Source organism: Heliangelus exortis, chromosome 14 (genome assembly GCF_036169615.1).
Source record: "Heliangelus exortis chromosome 14, bHelExo1.hap1, whole genome shotgun sequence".
Classification (NCBI taxonomy): Eukaryota; Metazoa; Chordata; class Aves; order Apodiformes; family Trochilidae; genus Heliangelus; species Heliangelus exortis.
In genome coordinates, this window is record NC_092435.1 from 15,315,228 (window position 1) to 15,341,489 (window position 26,262).

At 38.8% G+C, this 26,262-nt stretch overlaps 1 protein-coding gene across 2 annotated transcripts in view; it reads left to right on the forward strand.

The window, feature by feature from the left end:
- Positions 1-8: 8 nt before the first annotated feature.
- Positions 9-26,262, forward strand: part of NXT2 (nuclear transport factor 2 like export factor 2) — a 62,600-nt gene continuing 36,346 nt past the window's right edge. The window contains exons 1-2 of one of the 2 annotated variants that reach the window (XM_071757528.1): positions 9-25; positions 15,725-15,780. The gene's annotated coding sequence lies outside the window, so the exon portion shown is untranslated. Of the gene's footprint in view, positions 26-347; positions 614-15,724; positions 15,781-26,262 lie in introns of those variants that run through there. The other variant, XM_071757529.1, reaches the window with a different exon arrangement.

Consider the following 26,262-nt stretch of genomic DNA (forward strand, 5'->3'; position numbering starts at 1 on the left):
GGGGTGTTTCCTGTGCTGGAGACGGGTGAGTGGCGAAAGAGGCGGGGCCGGCGCTGAGCGGCGGGGTTGGGGAGGGGTGGGGGGGGGGCGGGGGTTGCAGCCAATGCGCTCCTCACACACCGAGCGGGGAGGCGGGGGCGGGGCGTGTTCGGCGGCAAGAGTAAAGCGGGAGGCGGGGCCCTGGGGAGACGGGCAGGGCCTGCGGCCAATCAGCGGCAGAGGAGCGGCCCCGCCTGACGCCGCCTCGGCCCGGAGCCGCCTCACCCCTCCGCGCGCGGCCGGCGGCGCCTCCCATTGGCTGACGGGGGACTCCGGGCGCGCGGGGCGGGGCGGGGTGAGCGAGCGAGCGGGCGCGCGCCGCGGAGGAAGTAAACAACCCTGCAGCGCGCGAGCGACCGTTGGAGCCGCCTGCAGAGGCGGGGGTTGCGCGAGCCTGGGCGGGAACGGGGCCGGGGCTGCAGTCGCCCTGTGAGGGGGAGAGAGACCGGAGCCACCCGGGACCGGAGCCACCCGAGACCGGGCAGCGCGGCTTCAGCCTCCACAGGGCTCCTGCTTCCACAGGCTTTCAGCCTTCACATGGCTCTGCCTCAGCGCCTTCGCCCTCGCGTGCCCCGTAAGCCTCCTCCTACCCCCGCCCGCAGTTGGCGTTCCCTCCCCTGGCACCAGACAATGCGTTTGTATTAAAGCGCGGTGCCCTGTGGTACGGCGCTGTTTCTTATTTTTGGTACGCTACTGTGTAATTTGACGGCTGTCACGGGTTTGGGGTTGTCCAGTGCCAGTCAGTCCCGGCTTTGGCGTGATTGGTGACCTGCATTAGTACTTCTGTGGCAGCTTGGTGTGGTGTGTGAGCTGTGGGATCCATGTCTGTTGTATCCAAGCTGGCCACAGACATAATCCCTCAATTTTTGATCAAAATATGATGAGTGAGGAGCAAAATCCCTCTGCTTCGCTATCTAATTATGACCCACTTGTGTGCCATAAAATTACCTTACCCCTCTATGTCGACTGTTGTGTTTTTAAAACACCGGGCTAAGATGTTGCCAGCTGTATGGATGTTCCACCATTTAAAATAGTGTTGGAGGGTGTGAAATCTTTGCTGTAGTCCTTGACCTCCAGCCATAACACTTTCTTAATCCTGTCCTTTGCCAGCTCACCAAGTGGCATTGAACTGGCATGGAAGCCCAGCAGTTCTGTGACCCTGTCCTCACTGTCACAGCCAACAACAGAAGGAGCTTTCCTACCTTCTTGTGTTGAGCTGCACTCTGGTAACACTCAGCAGTAGAAGTCAGGGTGTTGCCCACCAGTTCTGTCCCTGGTCCCTTCTCATTTGCCATAAAACTGTCCTTGCCAAGGGTACGTGTCCTTTGTGTATCAGTCACAGGAGTGCAAAAATCCAACTGCAAAGATCATTTCCCTAGCAAATAATTTTGACCACGTCTCCTGACTAGATCTGGCATCTCTGTCACTTAGATGTAATTTACTTGATAGGCTTCCAAGGTCATTTTTTGTCTACCTCACCTATCATTCATTATTTAGATGACAACTCTTGCCAATCCCTGACACCCGTTTCCATCACCCGCTTGTTAATTTTTTTTATAAACTCTTACATTTTCTTTCATTCTCCCTCGGAGATGTGGGAAAAATATTTTTTTTCTGGAGTCTCCAGTAACTCAATTTGCAAACTGGCTCACCAAACCTACTTGCCATATTGATACTTACTGCCTTATTACTTCTTTGAACATCTCCATTCTCTTACGGGTTCACTGCCTGCTTATCATGTGTGTAAACTGCAGGGTTTTTTTGTTTTGTGGTTTTACAGCATCTCATGCAATATGTTATTGACCCTGACTATAGCTCCTAAGTGTTATGGCAATACAATGAATAAATTGTAACTACAGAAACGTAATGACTCCCAAAACAAGCATTATAAACAGTAGGAAACTGAGATTAAATTTAGTTTTTTAATGAAATTCAAACATGGTAGTAGGAAAATACACAGCACCCCAATAACATTACTTTCTTCATGCAGTAGCTATGCAATTATAGTATGAAAAGCCTGTGGTAGAATTAAACTGGTTTTTGAAGCTGCATTTCTTAAATTTTTCATTATTTTCTACCTGGTCCATCAGTTAGGTGAAGAGGAGATTGCTCATGCATTTCCAGATATTGTTTGGATTTCTTTCTGTACTTCTCCATGAAAATCTAAAGTGGTTTTTAAGTCTTAGATATGTTAGAGCCTTAAAACTATAGAGCAAGGTGAACTGCATTAATTTCATGTTTATTCTAGCTGGTTGCTGAAGGATACACGTGGGAGGAAGAAAGGAAACAATTTGAAAGGAAGGGCTTGGGTTTTCTATTTTGTTTATGGGTTTTTTTAGTCATCAACCTCTGGGCTTGCTAGACAGTCACTATGAATAAGCTGTCTCTGTATGTAAGAAGAAATGTATCAGTGTTTTCTGGTCTGTTTTAGTCTTTAGCTATTACATTGCACTTGCAATGTTTTTGTAGGGAGCTGAGAAAGCAACATCTGCATAATTCAGCTGTGAAATGTTGAGGTGGTAAACAGGGATAAAAGAAACCAATTTTTCTGCTAGGCCCTCTCTGGCTTAAAGAGCCTTCCTGAAAACTTACATTGTTTGTATTTTTCTATGTGAGTATTAGGAAACACTTCCTCAAACTATGAACTTGGTTTTAATTTGCATTAGCTTTCTCAAATTTCATCAGTAGCAAGAATAATGAATTTGCATTATGGTTGGATGGGGCCTTGAGCAGCCTGGTCTAGTGGAAAGTGTCCCTGGAATGAGATGATGTCTGAGGTCTCTTCCGACTCAAGCCATTCTATGATTCTGAGTCTATTCTATAAATGTTGTTTAGAGTCTTTGATGCAGCTGAGTAAAATTTAGTGATTTTCTGTAGTAAGGGTTAGTTTTTTCTGTAGCTCATATAAAATATGTAAGAACAGCTGTTAATATACCATTTCATTACTGAAATAGTTGACTAGATACGGAATAGAATTTATTTTTACTGTCTCTAATGTCACAAATTAGTATAACTTCCACCAACATTTGAAGGTTTCTGTCTCACTGTTTCTCTGGCTACTGCTCTAGGACAGAGCCATAGTTTGTGAAGTCATAGCCCCATTGTTATTCAGTCAGTTTTAGATTATTCAGTTTTACTTAGAGAAGTCAACTTAGCCTGAGTATGAAATGCTTCCTTAACTGTGGCTGCGTTATCTTCCTGAAACTGCAAAGGGAAATCAAGATCCCTGCTTCGTGTCTCTTGATCTCCACCAGACTTGAAGAACCTGTAGTTCTTAGAGCTGGAGTAGGCTTGCTTTGTGTTTCATTTATGGGCTCTTTTACCCTACCAAGTGTCTGCATGAGGCAGGCACTGTGAAGACCAGAAATTTGAAACCATTTCTTTCATTCTGGTTTCCACAAGTGGCTATGATGTCTGTCATATGAAGTAATTAGCAATTGTTAGTGTTACTGCTCAGCCAAATGGAGGGATATATGTATGTCATCTCCTGCAGAACAACTGAGGGACCTGGAGGTGTCTGTGAAATTCCACAAAGCACAGTATTATTATTTAAGATACAGGATGTAAATATTTTGGACACAGTCTTGCATGATTGGCTGCTTCTTTATAGTTTCATCAACCTATATTATGCCCATCCTCGATTGCATCTACAGGAATAATTACATGATAAAAGGAAAAAAAGAAATTGGTTTTATTGAGTAGTAAAACACAGTCCTAGCTCAGTCTTACACAGCATGTTCATAGAGAGGAAAGCATCTCAAGAGTACCTCTCTGTAGACATTTAGAATAAAAATATCCCAGAAGCATTTAGAACCAAAGGATCTTGAATGAAAGGTAGGTTTCATCATTCTTAATTTTACATGTTACACTGTTTCATTAATTTTTTTTATACATCACTAACTACTTTAACTTGGTTAGCAAAATAAATTAATGTAATTCTTCATAATGTGTATTTATGGCCCCAACTCTTCCCCCAGAAGTTTCCATTTTATCTTTACCTCTCAGAAGGAGCCTGCTGTCATTAACTTCTTAGCAGTTCTGTTCTTAATATGGGCATCCTGTGAGTTTTACAAGAGGCAAAGTTAGCTCACACAATCAAATTAAACAGCAGTTATAAATTAAGCAGTTGTAGACAGGTTATTCTGCATGTCACTTCATGAGAAAAATAAGTGCATGTGACATTTGTTAACCAAGACTGAGAGGACAAAAATGCCACCTCTTCAATGCACAGATCAGGAATTCTAAGCTGTTGCTTCAGTTTGTGGCAGGTTTGCCCTACATCCTTGGGCAAATCTCTTAACTGGTCTTGTTCTTCAGTTCCTTAGCCACTAAGGAATTAGTAATTAGTAATAGTAGTTCCTCCCTTTCTCAAAAGAGTCTTTTTGGAGATAAAATCTGTTAATGACTGAGAACCTCACGTATTACAGTAGCAAGGGTTATATAAAAATTGCTGCAAAAGCCAACACAAGGGTTTTCTTTATCTCTAAAAATGTGTAGGACCCTTTGTGTCAGGAGTCCCCTAAACATGCATTTTCCAGATATAACCTACAATGAACTCCTGTTTCTGTCATCCAGACCTTTCTGTGATGAAATAAGATACTGGAACCTTTACAGCATTTATTATGATGCTCATTTATGAAAATATAATTTTTTAAGCACAAGGATTAAAGGCAGACATATTAAAGAGTTTCCCCGTTTAATTTAGAGGGAGCTGTAGGTGCTCAGCACCTCTCTGATAATGAAGATCTGGTTGTTTACTTGTTCCATTATGCTCCTTTCACCATCTATCTAATCCTGTCACATAATTGTCTACAGAAAATACTCAGATGCTTGGTTTCTTTACTGTTTTGTGTAACTGGGGATAGTGTCACCATGCAGTGAAAAGAACCACAGAATGCTGTTTTTGAAGGCATATGGTCAAATTTGCAAAACATTTTCGCACTGCATCAGGAATGAATAGTAAGATTATTCTGCCTGTTTGTTTTCCTATTTGTGGATAGTTGCTATTTGGGTTTTATAATGATGGTAGCTTTGGGATTATGTGAAATATTATGCAACTACTTTAGTGAAAGAAACAAAAATGTCCACTTTTGCGACACACAGGTTTTGGCCTTAATTCCTGGCCAGCAAGATATGGACACTACTAAAGCAACATTCATTGATTTCAGATTGTCTTTGGAAAGTGGCAGGGGGAGGAGGGGGAGAGACAGAAATTAAAGAGACCCATTTAAATAACTGGAAATAGAAAATGGTATCATTAGTGTCAGTTTTCAGGTACCAATGGTAATGAGCAGTCAGGACTCTTTCCATAAAGGAAAAGCATCTTTGCCCAAACTGAGTGCAAATGAACCTTTGCTATTACCTCCTTTGCTAGTACATTGTATCTGCTGAAACTGTTACATATTGATTTGCCAGCATGTCTTTTAATTCTTTGATTTTAAAAAATTGTTAGTGAAAGTTAAAGAAAATGGCCTCTTAACAGTTTATTGTAGCTGAAGTACTCGAAAGTTGGAGAAAAAAACGAGTAGTGGGGCTATGGCCCCACAAAAGTTCCTTTGAATTAAAGAAATTTGCTACACTGTAGAACATTTTGGAAGATGAAAACCCTCAGCAAATGGATTACTGGTATGCTTGGGATAATTGGACTTATGACCACCATGAAGAGGGTGGTCAAAAATGAGTGCAAAGACCTCAAAGAAAAACTCTAGCTGTAGCAATTGTCAGTAATTTAACTGAGACGCCTGTAGAGCCGGTCTCTGCACCACCCTGCACTCTTCCCTCTGTATCATCCCCCCCAATTACCTCTGCTGTCCTCACTGCTTCTGTTGGGTTCCCTAGTCCTCTTCTAATGTAGTCAGTGGTGGATGGGGGGCTGTTTCCCCCATCCCAGTGTTTTTCCCTCACCTTTAGTGTTAAATGTATATACCCATCACCCCGGGAATCCCGGGGGTTTGGTGATGCAGGGAAATCAAATGCCCAGGTTAAGGGAAGATGGGGGTCAATTTTAAAATTTGTTTGACATATAATCTATCTGGGCCAATGTTAACCTGTTATTGAGACTTGTTTTGTTCAGACAGAAAGATAAGATGATAGAAAGGAATGTGGAATTAACCCTACGGGCAGGGGGCAAATTGAACTGCCTGGCCTCACGTTGATTCGAATTGGGATTATACTAATCAAACAGATAGAGATAATTGCCAAACAGTGGTTAGAAACTTGATAAATGTGATTAGAGTTTGTGAAGAGATAAGAGTAAATTGAGCTAAAGTACAGAAATGCAGACAGAGGACAGAGAACACCCCAGCGACTACTGGGGAAGATTGCAACAGGCTTTGTTGACATATGTGGAAATGACTCTCCAGAATTTTAATAATGAATTGGCAACAAGTGTGTTTGTGGACCAAGCCACCTTTGACATCTGCAGCTATTTTAAGGATCATGTGCTGGGGTAGCAAAGATAAAATTTGGAAGATATTATATTACCTGGAGGTATTATATTTGGACAGTATGTAATGATTTGCCGTTGCCAGCAAGACATACAAAGATTGCTTAAATATACTATTTGTACTCTTAGCAGAAAAAAAGGTCACTGTAGATCTCTTTCTAAGCTTCAGCTGTGTCAGCAGAAAGTAAAATATTTAGAATGAACAGAAAGACAAAGATTAACAGACCCAGAAGAGGTCCAGGCTATTGTAGAAATACCTAGAGTGATAACAAAGAAACAACTGTGACAATTTTTTGGTGCAGTCAAGTCCTGCAGACCCCAGATACCAGGGAGTTAAGCCATTGACAGAAGCTACCAAGGTAGAGGAAGTGGTGCCTATTTGGTCACATCCAGAGAGAGAAAAGCCTTTCCAAGCTATAAAAGGAGCTTTAACTTCTGCTCCAACACTGGAATTGATGGATTACTCCAAGTCCTTTGAACTGTTTGTGCATGAGAACAAAGGAGTAGCCAGCGGAGTCCCTACTCCAGAGCTAGATCCACATCACTGCCCTGTGGCTTATTACTCAGCTTAATTGGGTCCTGCAGTGGCAGGGAATAATTCCTGTGTAAAAGAAAGAGCAGCAACAGCAGCTATCATAAAATTGTGCAGACCATTAGTTTTGAGTCACCCACATGACATAGAACTGATTCCTACACAACACACATTGTCCCCACAAAGAGCACCTCTGAAAAAGTAACGATTTAAAATGCAGATAATAATACTTTAAAAAGATGGATCATTTTGGATCCAGCAACTTCACTGCCTGTTCCCTCTGGTGGTGATCTGCATCATGATTGTGCTAAGGCAATGTTTCACTCCATCTGCCTGTAGTAAGATGTGCCAGATCAGCCTCTAGAGAGCTCTGATCTAAGGCACTTGATTGCTGGGTCTTAAATACTGTGTGAATGGGAAGCACCACATGGACTCCACAGTGGGGAGAAACTTCGAGGTACTTAAAGCAGAACCTCTACAGCCCTCAGTGAGTGCCCACAGGGCTGAATTAGCTGCATTAACAAAAACAGCCTGATGGAGACAGCCAGTGGGTAACTATTGATTCTAAAGACACTTTTGGAATATGTCATGCAACATCTATGCTATGGAAGAGTTCCTCACCTTAGCAGGATAGAATATTTCTAATGGAACTGAAATTCAAAAGGGAAATCACTTTGTGATTCACTGTCCAAATCATACCAAAAGCTCCAGTTAAGTTAAAATAAATAATAAAATTGTTCAGACTTTCAGTCAGGTGTGTTGGAAAAGGCCTGAAGCTGTAGGAATACTATTATAGGATAATGGGATATTGGAAGTACCCCTCACCAACCTCTAAGGCTGTCATCCACAGAACAGTGTTTGGCAGACTTCTGCAGATGAACCATCTTCATCATCATCCACTGACCTTCCACATCCAGAACCTCAAGCATGTGGTACACCTGGGAAGACAAGGTGGACAAGGAGAGGGTTCACCTGCAGCCCTGTGTGAGGACTCCTTTCCTTTAAGCAAGTGCCATCTGCCTGGTGTGGGGACGATACAGGATCCCCTTCATCTTGGCTTGGCTTTCTTGCTTGTTTTTTTTGTTTGTTTTTTCTGGGGGCTGTTCCTATTTCTGTCCTGTAGCTCCACCAATCTATCTCTTTGTCAGACTCCCTGCTGCTCCTTACTCACTTCTCTGGTACCACTGCCACCAGACCCAGCAGATCTGGCTGCCCGCACCTCACGCAGCTGTTTTGGCTACTGCCACGCGTGACCCGTGCCGGGCTCTGCTGTGTCCTCAGGCATCTTGGGCGGCCGCATCTTTTTGTGGGAGCTCTGTCTAGGCTTTTCCACCTCCCTTCTGGCGAGTGCAGAGGACATGGGCTTTCTGCACTGCTGAGCTCCCGGGCGGGTGATGTCCCCCATCAGAACCCTCCTGGTGGCGACGCCTTTCCCGCCCAAACCGCTGCCCCCGAGCAGGCTGCGGGGGCGGGAGGGGACGGTTGCCTTGGCAACCTCCAGGTCTCGTCAGCCTCTCTCGCGATATCTGCAGCTCGCGCCGCGGCTCTGGCGCTTCCCGCCTCAGGGGCAGTGCAGTTCGCCTCTGTCATCCTGTCAGGCGGCGTTTCTGAAACCTCTAGGTAACTAACGTCTCAACTCTCCACATATAACATCGCTTAATCGTCTTTATGTGTAAGATATGTAAAGATCTTAAATGTGTAACAGGACAGTTAGTGGTATTTTGGAAAATACACTAAATTTTCCTGGTTTACTGTTTAAAGCCACTGGCAGTGGGTGGTTGCCTTGTCGTTAATATAAAGTAAGTATTGTTCAGTTATTTTAGAGTGAAGTAATGCTCGGTGGAAAATAGTATGTGTCTCACTGATAGTGCTTTTGAGCCCCTTGGCACGTATCAAAATGCAGGGTAGGATGGGATCTCGTGTATTTCCAAGGACAAAACAGAGGGTTACCAGCTCAGAAGGAGCTCAGAAAGAAATTACAACTCAGGGACGGTGTTCTGAATCACATTTCCCCTGAGCTGTGGCATTGCACAACCGGGGAGTGTGCCACCAGCCCTTGGCCAGAGGATGCAAATCCCACTTCTGTCCAGTCAGCTCTCCTTGCTGACACAGAGGGGAGAAAAATGATGACTCTGTTTACTTCCAACCCAGTTTCTCCCCAACTTCTCCACTTGCTCATAGAAGGAAGTAATGTCTCATCGTGGTTTGCTCGTTAACACAGTGCCCTCGGTACAGCTTTCAGGAAGGACGGTGTGGTCACACAGTAGAATGCAGGAATGCCTTGCAGCTTCTATACAGAACTTTGTGACTACCACATCCCTGGTGCATTAAATATGTTTTACTGCTCATTTCTGGGTAGGTGGAACATGGTACTCGCTTGTCAGGACTGAAACTAATGCTCATTCCTTGGGCACTTAATTTTCGTCCTGAAGGAAGCAAACCTATTGTGCCAAGAGAATAAACCAGCAACACCTCTATGGCTTGCAAAGTGCTGCTTGAGTCTGATTTCAGGCTGATTTGGCAAGACTAATAGGCACCAAGTAAAATAGTATTTTAAAAATCTGAATTCTTGGCAAGTATTTTCAAAAAGTTAGTTGTACTTCCATGCGGACCAACAAAAATAAATATTAAGTTCGTGTTAAATTTAAGCATTTAAGAATAGCGTAAGCAAAAAATCATCTGATCAGCTAACTGAGTTCTGCAATGACTTTTAATAGATTAAGTGAAGCCTATTTTATAGATGAACAGTGATCTACCTGCAAATAATTAAGATTAAAGTATTAATTTGTTAGTATTAGAGCAGGTAGCAATGCAAGTCCATTGTTTTTTATGGCTAAAGAAGTTAATGATTCTGGTAACCTACTAGGAATCAAACATTTAGAATCTCTAATTTGGTAGCAACAGTAATTTTATGTGAAGTCTGGCAATGAAGAGTATTTATTTTCTTTCCTGGTTTATGAAGGAGGAAAATCTGAAGTAGATATGATAGTATAGGTTGAAACTGGTCACTTCAGTGTTAGATGTCTGTACTTTTACAGTGAAAGTTTAAGAAAATTTTACCTGAACTATGGATTAAAGGGAGAAATAATATACCTATCAGTATAGGAGGAAATATCAGTTTGTTGAGTTTAGCCTATAGGACTGCTTGGGTGAGTAGCTTCTCACCAACACAAATATGGATTGTGCAATCTAATTTTACATATGCAACTTAGAATTCCATTCTATATGATCCTTACACCTACGTTTATTCTTCAGAAAGAGCTTTCATGGATTTACAAGTAATTTTCACAATAACTAAAAATTTTTACAAAACAAAATAATTTGTAAGAAAGCCAGGAAAAAGTATGTTGGAGTAAATTGACAGAAGATTGTCACTGAATATTTTTTCCCTGTGGTGTTAACTATAATTGTGACATCATAGATATGATTTGTTTTATATTACTTATGATGTACTTAATACATCAGTATAGATTCACTGAAGCCTTTCTATATGCACACACTACAAATGTATATACAGCCTGGGCAATCAATAGAAAACAGGTCTGTACAAGAGAGTGACTTAAAATCATTGTGTGCAGTCAAGTAAAGCATCTGGCTTAATTGTGTAAACCTCATTCTCAGTTTTGATGAACTTAAAAAAGTAGAAAAAATATTTTCAATAACTAAAAGGACAAAAAATAAAATAAGCTTTTTGGTGTCTGATTTTTTAATCTCTGAAATAGTTAATGAATTAAGAGCAGGGCTCAGAATTTATTAAATTCAGGGTGCTAACCCTAAAGTTATCCTTGGCTAGGGGAAAAACGTAAAGCGATATTCACACTGTTGTAATTTCTTCATTCTAAACCCCAGCTCTTCGGGGATATTAGCCTAGGCAGTTATTTGCTCAGATAAACAGAGACTGCTTTTCTCTGAGAAATTTGCACTGAAGTTACCTGCACCATTTGAAGATGTACCCAGGTACTCTATGTGCAACAATTTGAAGCTGACTCAGAGCAGCTCAGTGCAAAAAAACAAAGTGACTAATCTCTTTGTAGAACTGAGACTTTGCAACTTGGCTCTGAGTCATCCTGACAACTCAAATTGCTTAGATTTAGTACAGAAATAAACAGATTTAAACAGAGCTCTCAGTTTCAAAACAAACATTACATCTGGTCCTTTTGTCAGAATGACCCTGTTAACAATGCTATTTAACATCTGTAATAATTTGTCTGTTCCTGATATATGCGAGCATCCTTAATTAGTCCTTCACATTCTAAGATTAAACAAATGACTAAAGAGGAACTTTGATCCTACTTTGTTCAGCAAATCTCTCTCTCTTAAGTTAAAAATTATAACCCTCTATCTTTATGCTGATATCTTAAAGGTAAATATTAGTACAAGGTGAGACGGAATCTCCTGAAATGGATGAGTGGATATTTCTGCCACCTCCAAGTTATAGGAGCAGATTTTTTCTTTCAGTGGTGCAAGTGCAAATTTGGAGAAGACCTGAAGTTAATGATCTGCAAATGAAATATGGAAATAATGTTACTCCTGATTTGCTCTTGTGTAATTATAAATGGTATTTGGCCCTAATATATAGGGCCAAATTATTTCAGGATCATAAAATGTATTATGACAATTTTGAAATCTTTACTAGAATGGATCCAGTCATGTCTGTGCAGACAGACCCAAGTCTTTATTCCTGGAGTCCAAGATAGCCAGGCAGGATTTATCTGACTCAGGAGCATTAATTCTGTGCTGTTGCTGAGCTAAGAAATTTGATGTGGCATCCAAAAACCATGCAGGTAGTTTGGCCTGACAGCCTGGCCAGACTGAGGAGGCCAACCATTCAACAAAGTTAATCAGTCTGAGCCCTGTTGTTGTCCAAAGCTGGTTTACCTCAGGGTAACATGCAATGAGCCTGAGTTCAGCTCTGCCAGCCTGGCTGTTTGGTAACATCCACTGTCCACACGTGAGGCATCTTCCCTAAGGAACACGTATTCCTGAACAGAAAAGAAACTTTATGCATTACTTACAAACAGAAATTATGGACATCTAATATCTGGGAGCACTGGGTGTATTGTAAGGCTGGAGGTAATAATTCAGTTTATTAGACATATACCTCTCTGTAGCTGAAATATTTATACTTAGGTACTGAAGAAGATTTTTATAGAAATAGTATCTCATTTCATGCAGGCTGCAGTTGCTGCAGTAATGAAAAAAATAAATTCAACAAAACACCAGAAATGAGCAATGCGAATGTCTCGTTCTTTGAGTCACAAAATTAGCAAGAGGTAACATGTTAATCACTTTAACTTTAAGAAAGCTAATAAGCACGTTAGTTTAAATGCTTTTGTGCTCCAGGTAAGATCATCTCAGCAAGAGAGCAGAGCTGGGCCTCGTCTGTACTTGAATGGGAGATGTGTAAGAAAAATTCATCCTATTACGAGAAAGGAAGTCAGTGGTTTAATAGGTTTCATTGTTGTAGCTGAGTCAGTGCTGATGTCATGCCTGTGATGATGTTAAGGAAACATTCTGGTGTTTGAGTTGGATCCCAGACTGATTCAGTGGTTAGGCTTAAATTTGGATCCGTGGTCTGTGGCATTATGTTCAGGAAAGCTTTTTGTCTTGAATTCACTGCAGTATCTTCATTGCAACAATATAAAACTGCAAAAAATATTTAAAAATTGCAGTTTGACAGCTGGCTGTAGTATTAAATTAATGTAACTATACTTTAGTTATTAAGCTTTTCCTTTGTCTTCACTGTGGCAGTCAGAGGATACGGTGATTGTTACAGTTTCTCTGTTTTATAACTTTGTTGCTCCCAAATTTTTTACTTGTAAAAAAATCAGGAGGAAAACCGATGAAAGGAAAATTTTAAAATAAGTAGAATGTTTATTGTATCATATATACAATACAAATGTAAAACCAGGATAATACTTCAAATGCCCTGAACATTATAGATTGCAGAGATTTGAAAATAAAGATGGAAGGACAAAGTCTGTTAAGGGCAGGACTAAAGAAAATTCTATGGCATTTGAAGAGAATCAATCAAAAAATTGTTTGAAGTCTGTTAGAATCAGGGGGATAGGAAAGGAGTTAATAATAATACAATACAGACCAACCTTTTCATGGAGAATAGAATGACTACACTTTTGAAATTGCATTCTCTGAAATAAGAATTGCTCTGAGTCTGAGGATTAGAAGGTGATGTAAAATTCACCTTTCTCAAGATACAATTTAGGAACCATATTATAATTCAGTAATTTCTGTTTGGTTTATTAGATTGAATAGAATTTTTCCAATTTTTCCAAAGCTTCATTGAAATACAGAGAATTTAACTTCCATTTATGGTTAATTCTGCCATTGATATGGCTATTGACCTAATCTTTCAAACAAAAAAAGACAGAGACAAATTTGAGACATGAATATTTTCAAATAACACTGAGATTGCTGAGATAAAAGATGAAGTGAATTTCTGAAGCTTTGGAAAATAAAAATTACGTGGAAATATTAAATTAAAAATAGTTTCCTCTATTCCTGTTTATTTTTTTGCTATGAAATCAAAAACTCTTTATTTTCATTTTGAAAACTCCTGTTCCTACTCAGCTGATAAACATATCCTCCAGTTTCATCACATTTCTCTGTCTTGAACTATCGTTCTCAACCAAGGCAGATTCCTGAAAGAAGAGGTCATCAGTATTTCTTTAAAGATAATCCTATTTAGATCCTCTACACAGTATTTGCTACATTATCTGCTGTGTTTCCTGCTGATGTGAGTAACTCAAAAGACTATGGATGGAATAATGGATAATGAACCATTTCTGAAGTCTTTCTATTTTCACTCTTTTGTTGTTGGTGAGGAAATGAAAATACTCTTACAGTCGTTGCCAGAGCAAATGCCTTATTAGTGGATCCAGGAGGCATTCTGCCATCCCAGTGTTTCTAGGTTTAACAAGCACTCACCTCAGACAATTTGGTCTTCTACTTATAGAAAACTCAGTATCTGTGATCCAGGAAGACCTCCATCTCTGGAAATTCCCATGTGTTTATGAACCAGTGTCACACTGCCTAATTGAAGAACCAAAAGAAACTATAATGTATAGTTTCAAGTTCTGCAAACAAGTGTGTTTGTATGTGGCAATAATTTAAATATCATTAATGAGGGTAATTAACATTATATTGATCATAAATCTGAAGATTTAAAAAACAGGACAGTGTTTCACAATAACTTCTCGGAATAGTGACAAGTACATCTGCAATCAGGTATTGCCTGACTCCTCAGCTGCTTTCTTAAATACGGTGTTTATAATGGATTGGTGGATTATATTCAGACTTAAATCACTTAAACTATCATCACCTCAGATTACTTATGTGGATAAAGAAAAAACAGTGTTTTTGGAGAGGTTTTGATTTGTTTCCAAATTTCTGGAGTGAAGGAGGTTGCTGCTTAGTAGCAGAAATGTTACTTTGATTGGGTGGGGCTTATTCGTAGAAAATCTTTTGATTCATGGGAGAGCTGACAAGAGATTAGTTTTCAAAAGAATACCACAGATAGTATCCTGCAATAACACCATGTCATCATGATATTTTCAAAATAATTATATGTAGGTGTAAGAAGTGAGTACAGATAACAAAGAAGATTGCTGAAAGCTGCTCAGATTTGCATGGGCAAAGCTAAAACACGTGTAATTGTATTCATTCTCAGACTTCTTGTAAGCAAATATTACATTTCTTAGGTAAACATAGTTGATTTGTTTATTCGGTTGTAAATTAAAATTAATATCTTTACTATGCACACAGCTAATAAAATACTCTCCTTCTCGTGTCTCCAGTCCATTATAAAAGCAACATCCTCTAGAGCTGCTGCTGAGCTGACACAGTGGCACAGGCACTGCTGTTAAAGGAGGAGGTGCAGCCAGAAATGGGAGGCTAGGGTGGAGTGCTCTGCTTGTGAATGGTAGTTAATTTTCCTTCTGAAACTTAATAAAGATAGGAACCTTAATAAACCTTAATAAAGATAGGAAAGGTTTCACAATTTGTACTTATACTAAATAACAAGTTTTGTATTTTGAAATTTGGTGTTTCTGTCAGTTTGCCACCTGCCTTATCTCTGAACTTCGGTGCCCTCGCGCATGTACAGTACTGTGTGCTTTTTCTGGGATCATATATGTAAATTTGGCTTTTTTATTAATGTTGCAGGAAATATTTCTGAACACTGTTTGACAAGCTACAGTTGGTTAGGATATCAAAAGACAGGTGATGTCTAAAGTTGCTTTGTTAAAACTCAGGTATAAATTCACTCAGAACTGAAGAATAGGTGACAAAGACTAATTTTTTTATTCCCAATACAGTAGGGAAAGCTTACCCTCTTGAAGCTCTGATAAGAACCACATTTTTAAAGCATCTTCCAGAAGTTTTTACACCTGTGGATGTTTCTGTGCAGTCTGAATATGCCTGACTAAATTGTCATGCAAAAAATTGGTGCAGTTTATCTCTGTAGCTGCTGATAAATTTTTGGGCTTGTGGAATCTGAAATGGTAAAATAAGTGGTTATGATCTGTCTGTACAAATTTAAATATGTGTGCATTTGTAACAATCACTGCGTGAAAAATACTGAAATTAGTGAAAGTAACATTTTTAAGAGTTAGATATATAGAATGACAAAAAGGAAAGGTAGTGGCACTTTTTCAAGTGGGCTTTATTTTTCTTTTTTTCCATGTGTCTAGGATTTCATTTGAAGGGGATGAAGGGTACTGGAGCCTGCCTGTACAAGCAGAAGCAAGTAAGTGCCAAAGTTTGAATACATTTCTCTAAATTTTAAAGTACCTAATAGGACTATTCTTCTGGATTGCCAGAAGGAGCAAGGATTTGACCCTTTGGCAGTGTCTCTAGTGAGAGAGACTCCTCTTGTGTACATTACCTGACCAAAAGGTAAGGTACAGTGCTCTGTTGAGTCAACACAACTGTTCTGGCTTGGTTTTGTGGGGAGTTCACAGGTGACAGGCAGACAACCAAGAACAAGACTCTAGAAATTTATTACTGAAGTGAATCCTAAGCTTTTGACTTGTGCACAAGAGCAAGGTTTTATCAGAAGAACAGAGGGGCACTGAGTTAATGAGTCAATATATTGGGTTGGACTACAGCCAGCTGTAGGCAGGCAGTACAGTAGTGTGCTCCAGAAATTGACTGCTTTCTGTGATTTTGTCAAATGCTTCAGATTTTGCAAAAGCAATTGAATCTAGAAGCAAAGTACCTTAAAAAAAATATAATTATTAATTAAACACTGGATATTTACACCAAGGCAGGTCTTGTGTAGTAATGTAAGTAACTACATGTGTCCCATCTCCACTAGCTGTAGAACACAGAGATAAATCCATAAGAAAAATGCTCCTGTGAAGGGAAATAACAGCTACTACAGGTTGTATTGCCTCACAGCTGGACAGAGCTGAGTAAGTATGCAGCTCACTCCCAAGGCAATCTAGAAGTACCTTTAGCAGAGTACAGAATTACCTGTAAATAGAAAATATATATATTTCTTGAAACAGTTTCTTTCTTTGTTGGAGGTATATCCTTGCTTGTAACTCAACTGCTAACTAACTGCTAGTTTTCAGTTTTGAAAACTAAAATAGTTTATAGATTTATTCATCATTAATTGAAACACAAAGAGAGATGTGATCCTGGTAGCTTTGTTTTCTCACCTGTCTTTCTAGAAATGGAAAATAGCATTTATCTATCAAATTATTACATTTCTAGAGCATAGGAATTAATCATTCTTGTTTTCTTTTACTTCCATGCCAATTTGACAGCAATAGTAGCACTAAATAAAGTCAATCTTTTGATATATGAGGCCTAACATTTATGGAAGTCAGTCTCAATTCTTTGTTGTACATCAGCTGTGATTCTGAATTTTATGATCTCCCAACAAGTTTACCAGGGTTGGCAATGTTTTGTTTCCAAGATGAAAGAAGCTTGAGTGCTTTCAGTCTGTGTGTGCAGAGTACCAGGAGAAAAAAAAGATACACACAGCTGATAATACCAGACTGAGAATTCTGCTTACAGCGATTTTTTTTGTATCAGTATGTACAGAAGGGAATATTAGATCACTAAGTTAAGTAGTTATAAATTCCAGGAGAATGGATAAAATACTGAAGGAGAGTGTTTAAGTGAAGTTAGGGCACATCTGGATGAATAATAGTTTTATCTACCATGTGCTGGAGTACTGCATAGAACAAACAATGATTCATTTGCTTCTAATACACCTTTTCTTCCATAGGATGATTCATATCAATACTTCCTTAGAGGAACATACTGTAATTATATTTGTCATTGAAACCAAACTGCAAGACCCAACAGATGATCTTTCAATTTTCGCCTAAGACAGAGATCTGTAGGAGTTCTTGTTGCTGCTGAATAGAATACACAAATGAGAGCTGACAGAAATTAAGTGAGGGTCTGATTTAGAGGTGACAGAAACATCATTTGGTTGTTTGGGTTTTTTTTCTGTAAAGACATTACTGAACCAAAGATAACAGTTTCTGGGAGCTAGGCTTGAGAGAATGAAAAAAACAAGAGCATCTCACAAGTGCAGGCTTGGGTTTAAGGAACAGCAGCTCTAAGAACCTTTTGTTTGTCTGGTACTGTCCTACCACAGCTGAAGTAACAAGGAAATTGCTCAATGCTTCATCACTAGTTGCTACATGACAAAAATGCAGTGCCCTCCAAGGACTACATGAGGCAGTGAGTTTTTATGGGTTTCAGAGGAAAACATACCTTGTATTCAGTTCTTTATTCAGATTTGAACACCACCAGGTCCATACTCTTACTTCATAGTGGGGTTTTTTGTTTTTTTTTTTCTAATTTTTGTCTTGCAGGCTTTTGGCAAAGTGTAGTGCTCCTTTCAATTGTCTTTCCTAGCTTGACAGTAATTTCTGTTTGAGCTATGACTGATGATTCTGCCTGGAGAATTAATCCTTCTGTAAATAATAAACTGTGATATATGCTCAAAATAGTAAATATGTATTTGTCAAGCAAGGCTAAGCTTCTGTTTCACAGATGATGGCCAGAAGTTTCTCTGTGGGTATAGCAGCAGAGATTGAGCAAGATCTTCTGCTTTTTAAGTACTGGAGTCGTAAGACACAAGCAGTTTTATTTCTGTTGAAGGAACTTGGAGATAGGATGTCAATTTTTTTAGGCTATTGCATGACACAAAAGAGATTGGGAAAGGGGGGCAGAAGCTGAGGGGTAGAAACACTAACATTTTTTTCCTTCAAGATAACAGTAAATACCTTTAGCTGTAATATTAGGCTGCCCCTCAGCTGGTACACATCCTCTGAAGGACCTTAAGGTGTATTACAAAGGTGACCTGAGAAGCAACATGGTTGTTACACTTGCTGTGCCTGATCCGTGAGTAAACAGAGGGTTTCAAGGATGTTTACCTGGTGCTGTGCAGTGCAGGGATGGTTCAGGTCCTGCAGGCAGCAGAGCTGCAGTAACAGAGTGCTCTGCTCAGGCTTTTTAGGTCAACAGCCTTTGCAAAACAGCAGCACAGCTCCTCTGCCCAACATTGTGCTGCGTAAACATTCCTGTGACCTCCCGTTCAGGTACAGCAAGAGGCAGTGGCAGGGACTTCTGCAGTGCCCTACATTGTACTGTGGGCAAATATTTGGTTTCAGAAAACCTTAATTAAGTATTAATATGTTGTTGTTAGATTAAAAAAACCTGATAGTACCATTGTAAACTGCCCAGCATTCCTGAGTTACTGTTACAATGGATGATTTGAGTCATCTTAAATAAGGGTAGGGTTTTATTTACTGGAGTAAAATTGCCTAACTGAATTCCCTGACACCTCAGCTAGGCTGCTTTTGGCACCTGAACTAACCTTATGAGACAGGTTTGAGTATTTCCATCCTATATTTCAGCCTGCAGGTCAGAGATACCACTCTAATTTTATTAAACTACCTGCCTTGTAACTGAGCAAAATAGGAGACTAAAACATGCAGGAAATATCTAATTAACTTATGCATGCTCATGTTAAGCTTTTTCTAAGATTTTTTGTTGAATCCTCTTACTGTGAGTGACTTCCTGCACTCTGTCTGGAGTAGCTAAAATTGCTTTTCGTAAACTCATGTGACATTCTGGAAGTTCTCTAATCATCCATCTAAGATTCAAGTGCATTGTACTGACTTAGGCAAGATCCCAGCTGCTAAATGATGTGCAATAGTTGTGGCAGAATGAAAGTCTGTTTTGGAAATCTGTCTTTGTGATATGCAAAATAAAATACGCATAATGTGTTGAGAACTCTACCAGACAAATTAGTAGAAGCTGCTTAAAGAGTGGAGTTAAGTTCACACAGTATAATAATTATATATTCAGGAAAAGTCAACTCAAATTTTGTCACAAATCTACTGGAATCTTTAAAAGATGTCACTTAGCAGCTGAATGAGAGAGCTGAAAAAAACCATGAATATAATTTTTAGTTGTGAATTTTTCACAGAAAGTGCATGAAGAATTGCAAGCACAAGAGGGGAATGTTTCTTCTCCTTTATTTGTACAACTAAGCTGTGAGTCTCAGCGAATAGTTTATAGTGTAATATTGAAATGGTACAAATTAGTAATGCCCTTATTAAACAATATTTTAATCAAAAGAAAGCTATAAGATTTTTAAGATCCAGTTCCGGTAAGCATAGCTGATACAGATTGCTGTTACTGTTTCCAAAATAAAAGTAATAGCCATTACATAATGATTGATTTTGAATCCCACTTCCATGATAGGAGAAATTTTGTCTAACTAAATAGCTATATTTATTTCAGGGATGTTAAAAAAATACTCTAATCTTATTTTGATATTCAGTTGCCTTAGGGCTTCAGAAAAATGTATCAAAATGCAGGAGATAATCCAGAGAGATAGGGAAATAGGTAAGCAGCCAGCTCCAGCACTGGCACAAGTGGGTACAAAAAATGGTATGTGCAGTCAGTAGCAAGCCAGATCATGCTGGTGCTGTACAACTAAACTACAGAAGCATGACATAAGTTAATTTAAAAAAAAAATCCGTAAAGCTGGCTGGCTGATGAAAGTATGGTCACTTTTCTGGGTTTTCCAACATCTTTTCACAGTTCATTTACTCATGAATGTAAAAATCATGGGATATAGAAGGTGGTTCATGGATTAAAGTATTACTGGCATTCATATAGTGGTATTCTCAGCTCAGTTACTTACTGTTTAAACAGCAATCCCATCCTTGTTTAAATTTTTATTCTTTCTTGGAGACTGTTGGTTATACCTTCAATAGTATGAATTGATCTAGTTCTCTGGGTTCCTTTAAGAATTTAATCTCCTTCATATGAACACAGCACATCTTTGGGAGAAAAATTTAGATTGCTGTAAGCCTGCTAAAGGTAAATGAGTAGCCCCCTGTGTGCTCTGGTATATCCTCTTCTGAAGCATTATATGTGACAAATCAGTAGCAAAACCAATGGATTACTTTCTAAAGCATTTTAACAATTTTCATCTTCCATTTCATTGTTTTGTGATGTTTTCTAACTTTAAAAACTAGATAATTTTTGCAGGTCATTGGTTTATTTGTGTGCATTGTACTCATTCCTACTTAATAGTCAGACTTTGAGTACTGGTTTTGCTTGGGGGATCTGAAAGTGACATTGAAATTAATGTGATCTGAAAAGAAAAAAAGCATTTCTCCAAGATTTGCTTAAGTGTCTTCAAATGTATTACTAAGACAACATTACTAAGCCGAAAAAGGTTAAGATTAAGGTATTTCTTACTGTGCAAGAATTTATAAGACAATCCATGCAGTACTAATTTACAGCCAAAACACTACATTTATCACAGAATACCAGGTTGGAAGGGACCTTGAGGATTATCTGGTCCGACCTTTTTTGGCAAAAGCACAGTCTAGACAAGATGGTCCAGCTGAGTCTTAGACATGTCTGACACTGAGGAATCCACCACTTCCCTGGGGAGATGATTCCAATGGCTGGTTGTTCTCATTATGAAAAATTTTCCTCTCCTTAGGAGTAACTTGTACCCATTACCTTTCATCTTTTCCATGTGTCTCCTTGCAAAAAGGGAGTCTCCATCTTCTTTGTAGCCATGCTTCAAGTGCTGGAACATGGTGATGAGGTCTCCTCTGAGCCTACTTTTTTCAGGCCTTAACAAACCCAGTTCCCTCAGCCTCTCCTCATATTTATTGAATGTTTTACAGGAATAGTAAATCCTTCAAATGCATCCTAATGTTACACGAGCTGTTTTCCCTGAGAAGCAGGACAAAAGAGACACACAAAGTGTGTGTTGGTAAATAGTTGTGTGTTCCTTCCAGTACCCCAGGTAGAGTTACCTTAGTCCTGGCAGCAGGACGATAGAGTGTTTGGTTAGCATCCTAAAGCTAGATGCACAGTCATTAAAAATGATTCAAATTCATCACTTTGTGGCCATTCTTTTCAGATTCCATCCAGCTGTTCAGTGTGTCTGTGTGTGGGAGAGGTGAAGTCAGGAGGGGGAAGAGAGAGTTTTGTGAATAGAGCTGGGTTCTGCATACTGATTTCAGCAGGCAGCCAATGTCAACACTGACATTTTCAATGTCTTTCTTTTATGTCACATTAGTGGAAAGTGACCTGTTGTGTTTGTGGAAGCTCTGGAATCCTGCAGGGGAAGGATCACTCAGCACCGTGGCAGGCTGCCAAGTACAACTTGTTCTGAAACAGAGCGGTGCTGAGAAGTTGCATTATCAACTGAAACGCAACATTGGCTTAGCAGGAGATAGGTTAAACTGTTGATTAGCTGAGTTGTTAGGACCAGCTTACCCTCCAGGGAACACTGCATCTCTGCTTCCTGGCTCTTCCCTTCTCCTCCTTTCCACTGAAGTTTTCTCTCATACACTGTTGGTCAGCTAAAGGAAGGCTCCAGAAATCCTCAGATTTCCAGGGCTCTCCAGTCTGTCCTTGCAGGCTCCCCATCATGATCAGTGATGTCTCTGCTGCTTGGATCCCACATAACCCAGAGCAGCCTTTGTTATCTCCCTGTCTTGCCAAACCCCTTGCATTGTGCTGAGCACGGTCTGGGTCTGGCAATTACTGAGGTGACTTTTGGAAACAGTGTTGATATAACCCAAGAGTCCAGCCAAAGCTCATAGATACCATCAGATTTTGGGAGAATTTGATGAAATTCTCCCAATTTGAATTGGCGTTGAAACAATTTGGCGTTTTAGTTTCCAACCTGTAAAATGGAAAAAATACCACTTACTTCGATGTAGATTTGAATTCCAATCCCAATTAGGTCTGGACCCTATGGTAATAAAAAATTATTTTACTAGAAGTAGACAGTAATGTATTTACAAACTTCATATTTTTGTTCAGACAAGTACTAAATACAGCTTTACAATATACAAAATAAAATTTCAAGTCAAACCTTGAGATGGGTTGTAACTGTTTGCAGTTATGTGTCCTCAGTTTGTGTATTTTTTTTTACCTGTCTCTTTGTTTTTTTCAGTTCTGTGACCATTTCTGTTTTTATACACAAGAGCAAAAGCTAAATCAGAGGTATATTATTAAGGATTTAACACAAACCTCTTAGATACTGTGTCATTTAAAGCAAAAAGCACTCCCCATGAATCAGAACATTTACACTATTAAAATGTATGGAAGTACAATGGAATTCATGGATTTACTTAACATTTTAAAAAGAACAGAGTCTAGTTCTCTGTAGAGGTAATGCCATGGGAACCAAAAAAGAGGCATTTTGTCTTGTTAGTCACAGCTGTTACTGCACAAATTCCTATATCTAATATCCGTGGTATGATACTGTATTATAATCATTAAATGCTAAAAGCTGTGTTTAAATAACAGTAGGGTCATCTTGCAAGCTGATACCCTTGCACCTCACAGGTGAAAAAGACAGATTAAAGTGTAGAAACACAGCTCTTTACTTGTAAGAAGGGTAGATTTTTTTTTAAATGGATTAAATATATGAGACCCCATTAGCATTCTGTTTCTCCAGCTTCTCCTGTAGTATATCATGGCATTACTCCAGCATCATCAGGAGCCACCTCTGTTGAGATCTTAGCCTATTAACTGTGCTGTGCTGGCTTCATGCTGATATACAGCAATGAACCCAAATTTTTCCACATTACCAATATAATGTTTAATTTATTACAGCCATGCTGATGCAGTGGAAATAGCAGTCTTCTTATTTATGTACAAATTCAGAATAGGCTTGTTTATGTAAACTAGTAATTAATCTTATTTGAATTTCTGAATTATACCTATAGTTTCTCTTAATTTGAAATGTTGATGTGTGAATTTAGGCATCTCCCTCACCATTCTTTTTCTATTGCCATAAATCACTTTACCAGTCTGTCAAATGAAGGACTCTAATACTTACCTTTTTCAGCCTAAGCATGATTTAGGAAGCTTAACTAGCAATCCACAGTGTTCTTTTTATGACAGGGGTAAAAGCCCAAAGAAATAGTTAAGGATGAAACACTTAGGGATTAAAAAAACACCTTAATATGGAAAGGATTGTAAATAAAATGAGGCCATAAATGAACTTACTCTCATTCCAGTCTTTTAGCTGCAAGGGGCCTCAAGCATACCACATGCTTTTTCACTTTTTAGAGGCCCTCAATGTAATACAAATTAAAACCAGGGCCTGCCTTTTCTTAGAACCTCTGCCAGGCATTTTACTTTTGTAGCTGTCAACTTGAAAATCATTTTTTCTTGTCACTGATGTTTTGATGGAGATGGAAGAAAAGAGTGTGTAAGTGAGCTCTGATTGCTTGAATGGGAAGTGTTAGTCATTTGGACCATTTTCTTTCTGTCCTCTGGGTTCCTGGCTGACCCTTTTACATGGAGGGGGGGTGGGGAACATCAGTCTAGACAGAAGAGGCCAACAACTAGTTGTCCACTCAGGTTTCAGATTATAAATGAGTAGTGTTCAATTTCTCACAGATGTTTGGCAGTGGCTGTGCTTTCACTCTAATCATGAGCAGCATTTCTTCTGCCTGAAGAATGCAGTTACCAGTAGATATTCATAGAGTCGTAGAATCATGATTCCATCTGCTGTGGTTGAGATTTATCAACTAGAAAATAGTAAGTTTTTAAAAGTGAGATTAAATTATTCAGGCTGACACATCTTCTTTCGAAGTTTGGAGGGTTGAATGTTTTTTTCACGTATGATGATATTTGTTTGTAGATTTGGTCCAGGGATTCATTTAGTCCTTTAAATTTAAAGTCAGACTGTATCTGTGAAGGCCCTTCAAGGATTAGAAAAAACACAGAGTTAAAAACTGTATGTATGCTCATTCCAAACAGGAATGTTTAATTTTCTCAATACCACCTAATTTTTAAAATGTTCATCTAAAATTACAAGCAAAGAGAGGCAAATGATATAAGGGCATCTGGGAGTCCATTTACAATTTTAGATGCTATTTGAGATAAGGCAGATCATAAGTTACATAAAAAAAAATAACAGAAGGAACAAGGAAGTTTTTTGAGGAAAGAACCCTCCAAGTTCAGAGAGTCTATGAAGTTGCTTCTGAGCTCAGTTTCTTCAGTTTTTTGACTTATCAGGAATCTGATCCCATTCCCATAGAGCACACAAATGCTGTCTAACTTCACAGAAACAATCTAAGGGTTTTGATTTAATGTTTGGTTTAATGAATATGGCAGAGTATATACATGAAGGAGTGGCAGAAAGTTAAGTTTCTGTGTTTTTGCAAGTATATAAATTTTAGTTTATCCAACTATGGTCTGCATTATTCTTCTGCATCTGGATTCAGAAGCTATGACTCTAATAAAGCCTTCTCTGATGCCTAATAGCAGCATCTTTAAAAAAACACAGGGGTTTAGTGATAGATGAGCAGATACTACATGGAGTTGGAGGGAGCAGAGAATGTTACATCATCTTTCTCAGAAGTGCTGACTGTTGGGATTGTGTGTACTTTTAGAATTGATTCCAAAATAACATCCTGTGAAGTGACAGCTTAGCAAGACAGAGGAACAAAACACAAACAGAAAAGTTGTCTCTGTAAAATCAGGGGTCAGTTTCAAACATGCAGTGATGTTCATTCATCTTCTACAATCTCTACATTTACTGTATGTTATATTTAAATTGCTAAGTATAAAAGCAAGGGCAAAGAACTTCCTAGGTAAAATTTTACTGTAAAATCTAAATGAGAAATAAAGCTTTAGGCATGGAAGTTTGCTTCTCTTTAAAGGATGTGTTTCCAGTATTATTAGAAAATTACAAGCTATTAAATTCTCTAGAAAGTTACTTTTTTGGGTTTTTTAGATAAATAGTGTGCCTATAGAACATTTTTCTGTTTCCATAGAACCTGTGTTTTTTCAGTCTATGCTACTTTTGTTTTTTTTTTTTTTCCTTTTCCACAAAGCCCAACTTTGGCTGCTGTCCATAAGAGAAGCAAATGTTTTACTCTGTAGTGTTTTGGTATGATTTCTTAATGGATCAATTTGGGAATATCTGTCCCATTTGAAAGTTATAGATCTTTTATAGTAAAAATATCATTAGATTATTATAATTGCTTCTTACTGAACTTTTTCCATTCTGAAAAAGTGAGGCAGATAGGTCAACAGAGCTTTCTTAAGACTGTTGACTGATCCAGGCAGGACTGGAAATATGAAATTCCTGGCTTTTGTTGCTATAGTCAGACCACTAGACCACATATTTTTATGTCATGGAAAATTAAACCAAATTACTTTGCAAGATTTCTTGATGTGTTGCTTCTCTTACCCTGTTTGCTTTGCTTTCTGCTGTGATGCAAGATTCAGATTTTACAGTTAAACCTTGTAATGAGTCTGAAAACTAAAATCTTTTATAGCACTTCAATATACCCCCAATATTCAGATTACTGCTAGATCAATCAGCCATTCAGCATGGGATGATACTGTTTTCTTTTGGCAGCAAGCAGCCTACATTATGACTTCACCTCTTAAATTTCCTCAAGAGGTTGGTTTTCACTAGAAGTGCAGTTTTTTCCAAGCCATATTCAACTTAACTGTATCATAATTTAGGAATTTGATTTGCTCCATATTCCTGCAGCTGCAGCTCTCAGCAATTGAATGGATGGCATTATTTTTTTATTTTTTGGAGATTGGAAGGATATAATTTGTTTACTTGGGATGTTATAGAATTTAAGAAATTTTAAAAAAGAAAAAAAAAAACTAAAAACCAAATAATGAATCCACTTCTATAGGAGTACTTACATATTTGTGTATAAGTACATGCATATAAGTA